Source organism: Capsicum annuum, chromosome 7 (assembly GCF_002878395.1).
Source record: "Capsicum annuum cultivar UCD-10X-F1 chromosome 7, UCD10Xv1.1, whole genome shotgun sequence".
Lineage (NCBI taxonomy): Eukaryota > Viridiplantae > Streptophyta > Magnoliopsida > Solanales > Solanaceae > Capsicum > Capsicum annuum.
Genome location: NC_061117.1, coordinates 110802352 through 110816850, shown reverse-complemented (window position 1 = coordinate 110816850; position 14499 = coordinate 110802352).

The following is a 14499-nucleotide window of genomic DNA, read 5'->3' as shown; positions in this document are numbered from 1 at the left end:
TATGATTCTTAGAAGTCATCCTTGCATTCCAGAACTATGTAGCCAGCATAGGTTGAGACCTCAACATTGTCAGATGAGGGTTGATGAGGTGGATAACCGCTGTCAAATGAGGACCCCACCATTCTCTTTTGGGGACACTGTCAGATGAGGGTTACCCATAACTTGTCCTTACCAATGGTGCGGTATTGATACCTTTCTAATTGGGGTTACAGATTAGACCCCAACTCAGCTATAATACATTATTTAGGGCATGACAGTTAGATCAATACTTCCCACAATTTTAGTTACAAAATTAGGACTGTCAGATACAATCATTCAGTCTCAGTAAAAGAACTCAGATAGTTCTTTAGATTTTAGGACTATTAGATACAGCCAACTCAGAACAGTACAAAACTCAGCTAGTTCCATCTAAACCTACACTGTCAGATATAATTGCTCAGTATCAGTTATTTCAATTATACAGCTATCAGTATCTCATGTTAGCAGTACTCAGCAATCATGTTATCACTAACTCAGTTACAGTTACTATGTATTCATGCATGAATTCTCACTTTCATGTTATCTAGTCAGTTAGTATAGTTCATGCATGTAAACCCTTTTCATTCAGCCTACCTCATAAACATACCAGTACATTCAATCGTATTGACACATTTCCGCTACGTTGTTTTACTTTACGCCATAGGTTTTGAAGCACGAGCTCTAGAGCACCAGTAGCATTTCAACATCAGTAGTTAGAGTTAGCAACTAGTCCTTATCCTTCGAGGACATGATTATTATTTTATCATTTCAGTATTCAGTTTATTTCAGTAGCCAGAGTTAGTTGGGTATATGTCCCATTAACTCTTTATTTTGACAGTTTAGAGGTTTTTGGACTAGCATGTTCAGACAGTTATTTCAGTTGTTTTGGTATTGATATACAATATTTTCAAATGTTATGTTTTATTAGATCTTTGAACCTTATGGACTTTCGTCCTTTATTTCCAAATTTATATAGTATATTATGTAGTGTACAAGTATAAATATCAGTCATGGGTTAGCTTATGGTCCTTCAGGGTCATGAGCACCATGTGGAATTTCGGGTACCAGATTTGGGGTATTACAAACTTGGGATCGGAGTCTAAGATTCATTAAGTCCTAGGAAGTCTGACAGCCCATCTAGTAGAGTCTTGTACATGGGTGTGTTGCGTGCCATCTTTATGTACAGAAGGCTATAAGATGTTTAGGAACAGTTTCCTATTTTTTTTAGTATTCATGTCATGCCAGTGAGCATAATCTTAAGTTAATCTCTCAGTTTAATCTCTTTCTCTTCCATTTACAAAACATGCCTCCCAAGAAGAGAACTGGGAATCAGTCAGCCCCTCAGCACGATGATCCTTTGGGCGAGCATGTCTCTCATGCAGAGTTTAGAGCTGTATTCACTACTCTTGTTCAGTCAGTTACTGCTCAAAATAAATGACTAGCTATCATTTTAGCCAATTCAGTGGCAGATAGGATTTAGGACTTCACCCAAATGAATTCTTCATCCCTTTCTAGGTCTAAGATAGATGAGGACCCTCAGGAATTCATTGATTAGGTTCAAAAGGTTACAGACATCATCGGGGTTACTTCTAGTGAGAGTGCTGACCTAGCTATATATTAGTTGGAGGATGTTTCTCACACTAGATTCAAACAATAAAAGTCAGAAAGGCCAGATAATGCAAGGCCTATTGAGTAGGAGGAGTTAGTCACTGCATTCTTAGATAGACTCTTTCCCCAAGAGATGACAGAAGCTAAGGTGTTAGAATTTATCAACCTCAGGCAGGGCATTATGATGGTGAAAGAGTATTATCTTAAGTTTATTCAATTAGTCAGATATGCCCCTTATGTTGTTGCAGACAGCAAGGCCAAGATGAGTAAGTTTGTTTCAGGGGTAAATGGTAGTGTGGTCAATAAGTGCAGGTCTGCGATGTTGAATAGTGGCATGACTTTAGCCAGGCTTATGACTCATGCTCAGTAGATAGAAGAGCAAAAAATTTAGATGAGAGAGAAGTAGAATAAGAGAGTAAAGATAGGTAGTTTCAACTTTGCTCAGCCCAAATCAGAAGGAGGAAACCGTTCTTAGTTTCATCCTAAGTCATCAGTTTCAGCTCCTTCTTTAGCTAGCTCTCCATCTCCTAAGCTCAGGGATGGTGATAGATATAGGGCGCCATGCTCTAACTCTCAGGGCAGTGTCAGTAATGCCCGAACTAATCCCCTTTTGTTAGACTTGTGGTAAGAACTACAAGGGTGCCTGCAGAGCTGGCAGCGATGTATGTTTCGGATGTGGAAAACCAGGCCATAAAGTCAAAGATTGTCCCCAGTCGGGTTATTAGGGTCAGCATAACCATTGCTCAGGTTAGTCTGGTCAACCAAACAAGCAGGGTGCCACCTTCATTACTACTAGTGGGCAACGCCCAAATTGCTTTTATGCTCTTCAGTCCCAAAAAGATTAGGAAAATTCTCCTAATGTGGTTACTGTACGTTATGAATCTTTCATGTGTATGTTTATGCTTTGATAGACCCAGGTGCTTCCTTGTATTTTGTTACACCTTACATAGTAGTTGATTTTGGAGTCAGTCCCAAAATTCCAGCAGAGCCCTTCTCAATATCTACCCCAGCAGGTTAAACCATCATATCTCGATGAGTATACATGAACTGCCTGATCATGATATTTTAGAAAGTCACTTCAAATGACTTAGTCAAATCAGAAATAACTGATTTTGATGTCATTCTCGACATGGATTGACTTCATTCTTGCTATGCCACAATTAACTACAGAAACAAAATAATTTAGTTTTAGTTTCCAAGTGAACCCATCCTAGAGTGGAGGGGTATTACTTCGACATTCAAAGGTCAGCTTATTTCCTCCCTTCGGGCACAGAAAAAGATATCTAAGGGATGTGTCTATCATCTTGTTCATGTTAAGGACTCTAGCTCCAAAACTCCCAATCTTGAATCAGTTCTATTCGTGAATGAATATTCAGATATCTTTCCCCAGGATCTTTCAAGAATTCCTCTCGAAAGGGAAATAAACTTCGGTATTGATCTTCTTCCAGATACTCTACCTATATCTATTCTTCCATATAGAATGGCACCAGCAAAACTCAGAGAACTGAAATAACAGTTGAAAGATCTCTTAGATAAGGGATTCATCAGACCCAGTGTGTCCCAGTAGAGCGCTCCAATCTTATTCGTGTGTAAGAAAGATAGTTCTCTTAGAATGAACATTGATAACCATTATCTCAATAAAGTCATGATCAAGAACAAGTATTCTCTTTCCATAATTGATGACTTGTTTGACCAACTTCTGGGTGCCAGTTATTTCTCTAAGATAGATCTCAAATCAGGCTATCATTATCTCGGAGTCAGAGAATGTGACATTTCAAAAATAGCTTTCTATACTCGGTATGTTCTCTTTGAATTTCTAGTCATGTCCTTTTGTCTTACCAACACCTTAGCAGCTTTCATAGACTTGATGAACTATGTTTTCAAGCAGTACTAGGACTTGTTCATCATAGTATTCATAGATGACATTCTTGTCTATTCCCGCAGTACGCGTGATCATGCATACCATCTTAGAATTATGCTTCAGACTCTCAGAGATCATCAGTTGTTTGCTAAATTCAGTAAGTGCAAATTTTAGCTAAGGTATGTAGCATTCCTTGGTCATATAATTTTCGATGATGGTATTAGAGGTGATCCTCAAAAGTCCAAAGTAGTAAGAAACTGGCCTCACCCTGTATCTCTATCAGATATCAGGAGTTTCTTAGGTTTGGCTAGCTATTACAGATGATTTCTTAAGGTATTTTCTTCTACTGTATCCGTTTTTCTAGATTGACTCAGAAGAAAGTCAAGTTTCAGTGGTTAGATCTTTGCGAGAAGAGTTTTCAAGAGTTAAAGACTCGACTCACCTTATCTCCAATTTTGGCTCTTCCAGATGGTTTCGATGGGTTCATAGTATATTGTGATGCATCCAGAGTAGGTTTGGGTTGTATCCTTATACAGCATGGTAAGGTCATAGCCTATGCCTTCATATATCTTAAACCCAATGATAAGAATTATCCTACTCATTATCTCAAGTTAGTAGCCGTAGCTTTTGCCTTGAAGATCTGGAGGCATTATCTATACAGAGTAAATGTAGATATGTTCACAGATCATAAGAGCCTTCAGTATGTCTTATCTTAGAAAGATCTCAATCTTCATCATAGGAAGTGGTCAGAGCTCTTGAAAGATTATGACATGAGTGTCCTTTACCATCCGAGCAAGGACAATGGTGGCCGACACTCTTAGTAGATTGTATTTGGGTAGTGTTGCTTATGTTGAGGACAGTGAGAGGAAGTTAGATCAGGAAGTTCATCAGCTTGCCCGACTAGGTATCCGCCTAGTTGATTCTTCAGCTAGTAATATATGGGTTCAGAATAGTTCAGAATAGTTTAGAATCATCTCTAGCTTTTGAGGTAAAAGAAAAGCAAGATAGAGATCCCAATCTAGTCAAGTTAAAAGAGTCAGTCAGGGATAAAAAAGTAAATATTTTCTCCCAAGGGAGAGGTTTTAAGAAGTTCCTTGATTTCTTTAAGAAACTATACATCATTATTCCCTTGATTGATACTTTGAGGGATATGCCTAAATATGAGAAATACTTGAGAGATATAATTGTTGGAAAGAGAAGAAATATGATGTTTAAGACAGTTGCACATACTGCATAGTGTAGAAGGCTTCCTAAAAAGCTTAAACAACATGGGAGTTTTACTTTCCCCAAACAAATTGGTAAAGATGAGGTTGGTCATGCATTGCATGATCTTGGGGAGAGTATAAACTTGATACCCTTATATATGTTCCATACTCTTGGTTTAGGAAAGCCACATCCACCTACCAGTACTCAATAATTGGAAGACCACTCTCGCGTGTAAGCGGAAATAGTATTGAAGATGTGCTCATCAAGGTAGGTATGCTTGTGATTCTTGCTAACATTATTGTTTTAGAGTTTAAAAAGGATGAATAGGTACCGATTATTTTTGGATGACCATTCCTTGCCACTAGGGGAGTACTTGTTAATATAAAGAAAGGAGAGCTAAATATGAGGGTCAATGATGAAGAGATGACATTCAAAGTGTTTAACTAGTTGTGGCTCTTTCATACTATAAATACTTATATATGACTATAGAGGTGGTGAACAAAAAGTGTAGGGTGGATGAATGTGCACCTAAGAAAGTTAAAGATTTTGAGATTTCCACCGAATGGTCCGAGGCACAAAATAGTGTAGGGAAATTATTGAACAAGAATGATCATCTATTTGAATGGACTTATTATGAATCAAAAAAAGATTTGAAAAAAGAGAGTAAATAATAACATTGATCCTTCTAGAGTTAAAAATGGCCTAAGTTTCATTATATGGGGAGAAAGAGATTGAGAATATGGTTGATATATGACTTGTGTTGTGCCATGATGTTACATTGGGCATTGCCTAAGAGGAAACCTTGTTTGTAATAATATTTTTTTATATTTATTTTATTACTTTTATTTTTATTTTTGGTTTGTGCATATTTGGGGAAATCTGATTACCCAAGTTTGGAAGCAAAGAGGCATGGCTTAAGCATAAGTGTTGGGTTTTTGACCCTTTTAATGGAATAATTGAGAAATACATGTTGCTAGCTAGGAGATAGAATGCCTAAAGGAGTATTTATAACCACTATTTTATTTTATTTAATGCTTTGAGGACAAATCATGATTTTAAGTGTATAGTAGGATTGTTTTGATATTAATTAAGGGTAAAATATGCTATTGGAGTTGCTTTATTTTTAGTTATTTGTTTTAATTGAGAAACTGTGAAAAATAAATCTTATTTTTTAAAAAATAATCCAAAAACACAAAAATATTTTTCTTTACTTTTCTAGATTAGAATAGTATGTGTTGGTTTTAAATTTTTAGTTCTTGAGTAGTGAAGAATGATAATTTTACAACAAGATATGGGCATTTCTTTGATTAGCCTATTTTTATCCTTTTCTTTTCCTACCTATAATCGGTGATCCTTGCTAGGCCTGTTAAGTCATTAGCCTTTTATTTTATATTCATATATGAAGCTTAATATTTTTCTTTCAATAGACGTTTAATTTGATCAAAAACTCTAAGGTGCTTTAGTTGAAAAAAAAGAGTTAAAAAAAGTAAGAACTAAAAAGAAAGATAGCGGAGTTTGGAAACCTGTAGAAAAGTATAAGGTAACAAGTGATTAAAAATTTATATACTACTGGTAGGGAGTAAATAAAGAAAAGAAAAAAATGTTTGATAATTGAGTACTCCTTACTAGTGGTATGTGAACTTGCTTAAAGAGATAGGAAAACATAAAAATCTATGTTTGAGAAGAGTAGAAGAAATAATTGGTTGATTGCAGAGTGAGCAAATAATGAAAAAATTGTGATGTATTATAGTGCTTAGGGAAGTTAGTCACAATTAATGTCCAAAATAGTTTCAACCCATCCATTAGCCTACATTACAACCCAAAATGTCCTACTTGATCTTAATTTTGATGTTCTTATATTAGTGAAGTAGTACACTAAGGATAAGCATATGGTTCATCATATGTTGCATGTGAATTTTTTTGTGAAAGTGAGCATAATTGTGTTCTTATACCCATGTCTTTGAAACTTTGTATACTTGGGAGCGATGATGAATAAATGTCTTAATATGAGAGCACATGGCTGACAAAAGCTAGGTGATGTGTTTGATCTCTTGGTTAGGCAGACTACACGAGTTTGCTAAGATCATAGAGTGTTTTGAGGCTATAAAGTCTTGAAGTAGTTCCTCATGAGTTTAAATGAATGATTGAAAAGTCTACTTAATAAGAACTTGTTGTCTTTGGTAGTCATTGTAGCCTTAGCTTAAGTGATAATTGTTTCAATTGGTGTAGTTCATAGTAAGGTCTAAGTAATAAACATATATCTTAATCTAGGACAAGCAAGAGTTTAAGTATGGGTAATTAATGTGAGGGTAAAAACAATTCTATTTTATTATCATTCGTCTCACATTTGTTATCTTTATAGTATCATTTTTAGCTAACTTAGTGTGATTAAAAATTGTGTTTCGTGTTCTGTGTTTGCATATCTTGAGGTGTTTTCAGCCTAACCAAGAAGAAAAAGAATATCAAGGAACCAAAAGAAACCAAGGGAGTATCAACATCACAACAAGTAGAAAAATGAGTGAAAAATTACCAATCATGGTGTGTCTTTGTGCCACTATTTCAAAGAAAGTAGTGGCATGGAATTTGACTTCAACCTAAATCTTTTTTAGTCCATGAAACACTCCCTCAAAGTAAGGGGTTGCTCAAGAAATGCCAGCATTCTAAATTTTTCTTTGTTCTTCACTCCACATCTCTACTTTTGGGCTATGGTACGAGTTGGGACTTCTCCTAACATACTAGAATTGGTTTTACTAAGGGGTCCTAAACTCTATATAAACTCCCCTCTCATATTTTTAAATGTATAAAACTAATTTGGGAATAAAAAATCTTGGGTAAAACTTAAGAATTAGACTTAGGGTGTATTTGTTTTTATTAAGATTCGAACGTCTAAATCTGAATAGACATGTGAATGATTAAGATGCTGTCTCTATATCTGAAACTGAATGATTAAGACTGTTTGTTTTTCAATATTTGAACATGCAAAATTTACTTATGTGTATATATAATATAAAATATAATTCAAGTAAAAAATTAATTATATATTAAAAATATTTAATTTAATACAAAAAATTAATATTTGATTGAAAAAAATATATTTATGTTTGTTAGTGATAGTTGAGATGGATTGTACTACTGGTAATGATAGATGTTAGTGACTAGTAATGTTGGTGGTGATAGTTATGATGATAGATATGGTTGGTATTATTCTGACTGCTATGATGATGGTGATTGGTAGAAGTGGCAGTGGTTTTGATATGAAGTTAGTTGATGTTAGTTATTAGAGGTGTTGATTACGATGGCTGAAAATGAATGCATAATCTTTGCAAATATGTTATTGGTATTTGATGTGATAGAATAGATGGTTATTAGTAGAGATAGATCGTAGTGATGGTAGTGGTTTAAGTGGTAGTATAGGTGGTGATACCAGCAATAATGATGGTGGTGATGGTTGAAGAATGTGCGGAGGTTAATGATATTTTAGTGGTAGTTAGTGGTGGTGCTAGTTATGATAACTAAGTTTATCAGTAATATGATTGATGATGGTTGTGTCTTTGGAATTGGTGTTAGCATTTGCGGTGGCAGTAGCTATGGGTATAATTACAATAATAGAGATGGTAGGTTTTGTAGCAGCCGACAATAGTGGTTAGTAGTTATATTAGTTTTCAATGGTGGTTGAGATGGTGAAAGTTGTTGGTGGTGGTAGTTGATGGTAATGGATGGTGGTTGACAATAGTGATGGTGGAAGAGGTGATAGTGGTGGTGGCTGGTGATTGTGGATAGAGTGGTGGTGAATTTCATCCAACAGAAGAATACCTTTTAATGATATAAAGACTTGGTTCCAAATCGGACTGATTAAGATATATTCAAACCTATTAAGAGCTAAAATCTTAATAAAAAATAAATGCACTTAATGGTCTGAAGTCTGAAAAATTCAGATTCAGACCTCCATTAAGTGCAACCAAATGAGGTCTTAGTTTATCTCCTTTATTTTATTTTTGGTTTCTGCCTTGTAAACTTATAAAATATCTTTTTTCAAAGAGATTCATGAGTAGATTTGTTGTTGAACATAAAAGTTTTTTGTTGATAATCATCTGATATATTTTGAGTTCCATCTATTGAGTTACTTGTTTCTTCTTGCTTTCAATTATATGTTTGATTGATCACCTTACGACAATTATTTTAAAGTGTAAAAGTTATATGTTCCCTTTTTCTATCCCTATTTGTTGGACTTGAAAAAGGGAATGAAATACCCTGTGGCCTAGCTTTGACACAGATAATATCTTTATGCACTTCACTCTTAACCAACAACCATATAAATAGAGGCATTAGAGATAGTCTAGTAGGCTTAGAGTTGTTGAAGAAAATGACCAATATAGATAAAATAAATCTCCAACTACTAACTCAAGAAATAAAATTAGGTGTATGACTAGATAGTCAACTGGATTGTCAAAAATACTACAACCCTGAATCTTTTCTCAAATATGAATTACAACACCACCAATCCACTACTTGTCTATAATTATTTTTATTTACTTTTGCAGCATATAAATTAATCTTTAGAATGGGTTACTTGCTAAATAACTCGTATAAGAATTCAAGCTAGAAATCAGATCTTCAAATCCCTATGGGTATGATATCTGGACTTACATCCTTTATTATTTGTATGACCACGTAAACTTGCATGTGCAAAAGGATTCAACACTAACCTAAGCCACTGGCTTCACCTCATGAGTACCACTTTTTCTTACCAGCTTAATTGACTAATTTCAAGATATAATCAAAGAGTTACTCGCCACATCCTAACATTGTCCACCCAATATGACATTTAAGTCTATCACTATATTTCCTCCAAGGCTTCTTGGTATCTAACACTATATAAGAGTTTTCCTAAGAACTCCTAAAATCGGAAACTTCAAGAACTCCTACATATAGTCACACCACATATACCACATCTAACTATTTCACATAAGCACACATTATCTATCATCTCTATCTAAACTTACAACCTCAAATGGAGTAATCACACCACAAATTTAACAACAGCTAACATCTACCCTATAACATATAAATATTACTCAACTACTTTTGTCATAACTATCTTTTCATAAAGAAGATCACTAGAGGACTAGAGAATGAGCAACAGGAATAATATGGATGTTATTAAGTTAACTTACACTTATCATAACCTTGAGACTCAAAATTGAGGGTCTATGAAGTAAGGTACAATAGGAATAAATACTTCATATACCAAGGGATAAAGAAATAAGAGTGTCATATTGGGAATACATATGCAATATCTATCCATCACCACAATAGGTGGACGTATGTAGGCTTAGAGCAAAGAGATCATAAGCATAAGTTGTTCAAGAAATTTGATCAGAGCATATACATGGCATAACATTATCTTACTATCCATTATAAATATATCATGAGTTCATAGAACTGAACTACTGTTAAACATAAGCTCATATATCATGAGTCGTATGACATATGTTTTGCATTCATATATTCATGAGGTAATACTAGGATCACAGAGAGAAGTACTTTCTTCTATTTTTAAGGACTAATCATGGATATAAATCTATATGAAATACATAAAACTAGATCACGATCATGACTAATATGTGAGATATGAGTATTGTATCATAATGAGTAAAGTAAAAAGAATATGTTATAATAAGAATGAGTCTCTATCTTATTCTAGCATTTTTCTTGTTATAAACCTCCAGGTCATTTTCTATATTTCTAATCATTTTTGACATTTAGATATTTCCTATAGCTACCCCAAGTCATTTTTGACTTGATGGAACTGATAGTTTGATTATCGTGAAGTTCCTTTGGTTTTTAGAGAAACTTCTTTATTTTGAAGCCTTTGCTAGTTCAAATTGGCTACTAGAAAAAACTTTTGTCAAATGACTTTGTATGCCAATTCTAACTATTTCAACAGTTTTGGAACATCAATTTTTGTCTAGGTAGACTCTTGGTTAGGGTACTGAGGCTTGCATACTCTTTTTGGGCTATTCGTCGAAAGCTAAGAAAAATGGAAAGTAGGTGTGGGACCCATTTTTTTATTGAAACAACCTCGGTTGGAAATTTGACATTACCATTGAGTTTGGAATATTTAATTTGGTAGTTTAGTATAGTTTGTTTACGTATATGATATTTTGAATGAATTTCGAGGGGTTGGCGGAGACTTGGAAAAATTCCAAGTCTCAACTGGTACTAATGGATCACGAACATGACAAGTCGATTGCTTAAGCGACCGAGCTTGGCCCACTAATATCGCATAAGCAAGGAACACGTTGTGTAATAGAATGCTACTTAAGTGATACCAGTGTTGCTTATGCGACAAATGCTGAGGTAGCAAGTATCACTTAAGTGACCGCTTAAGCGATACTTGGTTGATTAAGCGATATTCGATTAAGCGACCCAATGTTCACTTAAGAGACACATGTGAGGATGGGAATAGTATAAATACCCAACTTAGCCTGATTTTCACCTTTGCTACCTTTCTCTAGAATATTGAACCCTAAAAAGTGGGAAAATTTAGGAGACTTATTTATGGTTGATTTTAAAGCTTGGGTGAAGTTGATATACACGTTACTTTTTTGTATTTATTGTAAGCTTCTATTATTTTCTTGTTTGATTTCTCCATCTTTTTATAAAACCCCTAGCATCCTTTTGTCTTGATTGAAGCACCATTAGAGGTTGGAATTCACCTATTTTTAAGGATAAATATTCCTTGAGCATTGAGGGACGTTATGTTAGTTTCAAAAGTGTGATTCTGTAACTGAACCCCATATGGGATTTTTATATAATTTTGGACTCAACTAACAATAATACAATATGGGTATTATTGTTCTCATTTTAATGAGTAGATTTTGATTTTGACATCATAGAACCTTGTAGAAGCTTCTCGGAAAGGGAAATTAGTGGTTTAGCAGATTTTTTCAGCTTTTCTTCGACGTTCAGGTAAGCTGGGTTTACCCTCTTCATAAATTGAGATATTTCATAGTATACTTATGATATTATCTTAGATATAGGGTAAGATTTAGGTGTTAGAGGTATGATTGAAAATATTTGGAATTAATTAAACCGTTTAAGCTATATTGAAATCATAATTTAGGCATAATTGGCTTAGTTGCTCAAGTTTTTATGAGAATTATTATGTCAGGGATTGTTATGTCACATTTAACATTTAGAAATAAATTTAGATACCTTATCCTAGTTTGGGATTGAATTTACGTAAAAATATATTTTGAAGATTAGAAATAGGCCCATTTGGTCCACCTTAGGCCAAGACTTGTGTTAGCTTTGTTGACCTATTTTTGCATATTGTACCCTTATTTATGAATCCTTTGGGAGTTTGATGAGCTAGAATATTTAATGAGTATGCTAGTTTGGTATTGGGGGTTGATGCCAATTCTGGGTAAAAATTTGGTAGTTTATGGCATATGGTTGTGGTTTGTTTATATGAGTTTTAGTTCAAGTCCTACAATAGATGATGATATTGATACTATTAGTTTTGGTTCAAGTCTGACATTTAATAATGATATATATAATATGAGTTTCAGTTTAAGTATGGGACATGATGTTATGATGATGATGATTTGAGTTATGGTTTCAGTCTGTCATTAGGAGCTGGGAATGATATGATTTGATATGTATAGTTGATAGTAATTAATGGTATTCTGTACATTATAGATCTTTAGTTGTTTATTTCTCTTGATTGTACTATCCAGGCTTATGAGGGCCTGCATTGGGTTGTTTACTTTCCCGCACTTATTGTCTTTTGGGGGCCAATTTTATAATTATAATTGTGTGATATTTACATTATTTTTCTGTATTTATTTCTTTACTTATGAATAATAATACAACAACAACAAACCCAGTGTATTCCCACATAGTGAGGTCTAGGGAGGGTAAGATGTATGCAGTCCATACCTCTACCACCGAAGAAGTAGCAAGGCTATTTTCGATAGACCCTCGGCTCAAGATAAGATAAGTCATCAAAAACATACACAAAGCATGGAACAATATGAAATGACATAAATATGCCACCTATAAGGAGTAGTAAACAAAGAATAGTAAGCAATCGTAAGGCAGCATAACAAGAATACTGCACCGGCCAAGTAAAGCCCTATCCTACCTACCAAAAAAGTCACTAGCCTTCTATCCTAATACGCGTCCTCCAGATCTTCCTATCTAGGGTCATTCCCTCAGTAAGCTATAACTTCTTCATGTCTCGCCTAATTATCTCTCTCCAGTATTTCTTCGGCCTACCCCTGTCCCACCTGAAACCATCCAAAGCAAGCCTCTCACACCTACGAATTGGAGCATCCATACCCCTCCTCATCACATGTCCGAACCATCTCAAATGGACCACCCGCATTTTGTCCTCTGCCGAAGCCACACCAACCTTATCTCAAACAGTCTCATTCCTAACCCTATCCCTCATAGTAATCCCACAAATCCAATGCAACATCCGTATTTCCACCACCTTTAGTTTTTGAATGTGAGAGTTCTTGATAGGTAAACACTCCACTCCATACAATATGGCCGGATGGACTGTCACCCTATAAAATTTTCCTATAAGCTTGGGCGGCACCTTCTTATCACACAACACCCCCAAGGTGAGCTTTCACTTCATCCATCCCGCCCCGATCCGGTGAGAGACATCCTCATCAATCTCACCATTCCCCTGAATCATGGCCCCTAAGTACTTGAAACTATCCCTCTTACACACTACCTAAGTACTTATGAATAGTAATGTCAAAGAATATTTCCAACTTTTCCCCTTTTCCTTGACTTAGCTTATTTATCTTGTTTTTATTGTATTTATATCATGATTTAGCTTAGTTAGAAGAGGCCTACTGAGTACTGTTGTTTTGGTACTCATACTATGCTTTTGTACCTTTTTGGTGAAGATTCGAGTACTAGTTGCTGCTATTGACGTGATGCTCGTGCTGGTTGATTTCAAAGATTGGGTAAGCTCTTGGAGTCAAAGTTTCCTTTTTTCCTTCATTTATCTATGTCTAGTCTTTCATTTTGAGATAAATTATATTTGACTATTCTGTACCTTTTGTTTATTGTAGTAGGACTTATACCTACATTACTAAGTCTTAGGATAATTGTTGCTCTTTTATCTATCTATTAAACTCTTATGACTACTTTATTGTTGTTTTAACTACTTAGATATTGATTTTCAGCTTTTAGGCCATTTCCCACAAAGTTAGCCCATTCCGTGTAACTTTGGGCTATTGTTTAGCTTACCTACTAGTGAGATAAAGTATCAGCACTAGGTTTCACAGGTATTGTTGGTACAAGAGAAAATACATAGTAGAGTCCCACATATCAGAACGCTGACATTCATTTTTTATCTTTGGGAGGCTATAGGAAATTCTATGAAGTTCTTCACGTCTTTCACTTATTTTATGCTTAGAGTATGAGTTTGTTTTAAAAGCATTCATTTGGTTTCACTCTTTTACAAATGACTAGGACACATGCTATCGCTATATGTGATAAGGGTATCAAGACTGAGTCTAGGGATCTTATAACTTTTCTTGGACTATCTATAGGGATGTGTCCCCAACTAGGGGACAGGATAGGGGGACTTAACTAGACCCCATTCTTATCTGGAGCCAGAGATTCTTCCACCCTAAGATAGTGGTGGGCAAATATAACGCCCCAAATTCTGAACCCCGAATGCTACACGGTTCTCATAATCCCAAAGGACCACAAGCTAATCCATGACTTTTACCTACTACAATATCTGTACATTAACACTGTAATCATATGCGGAATAA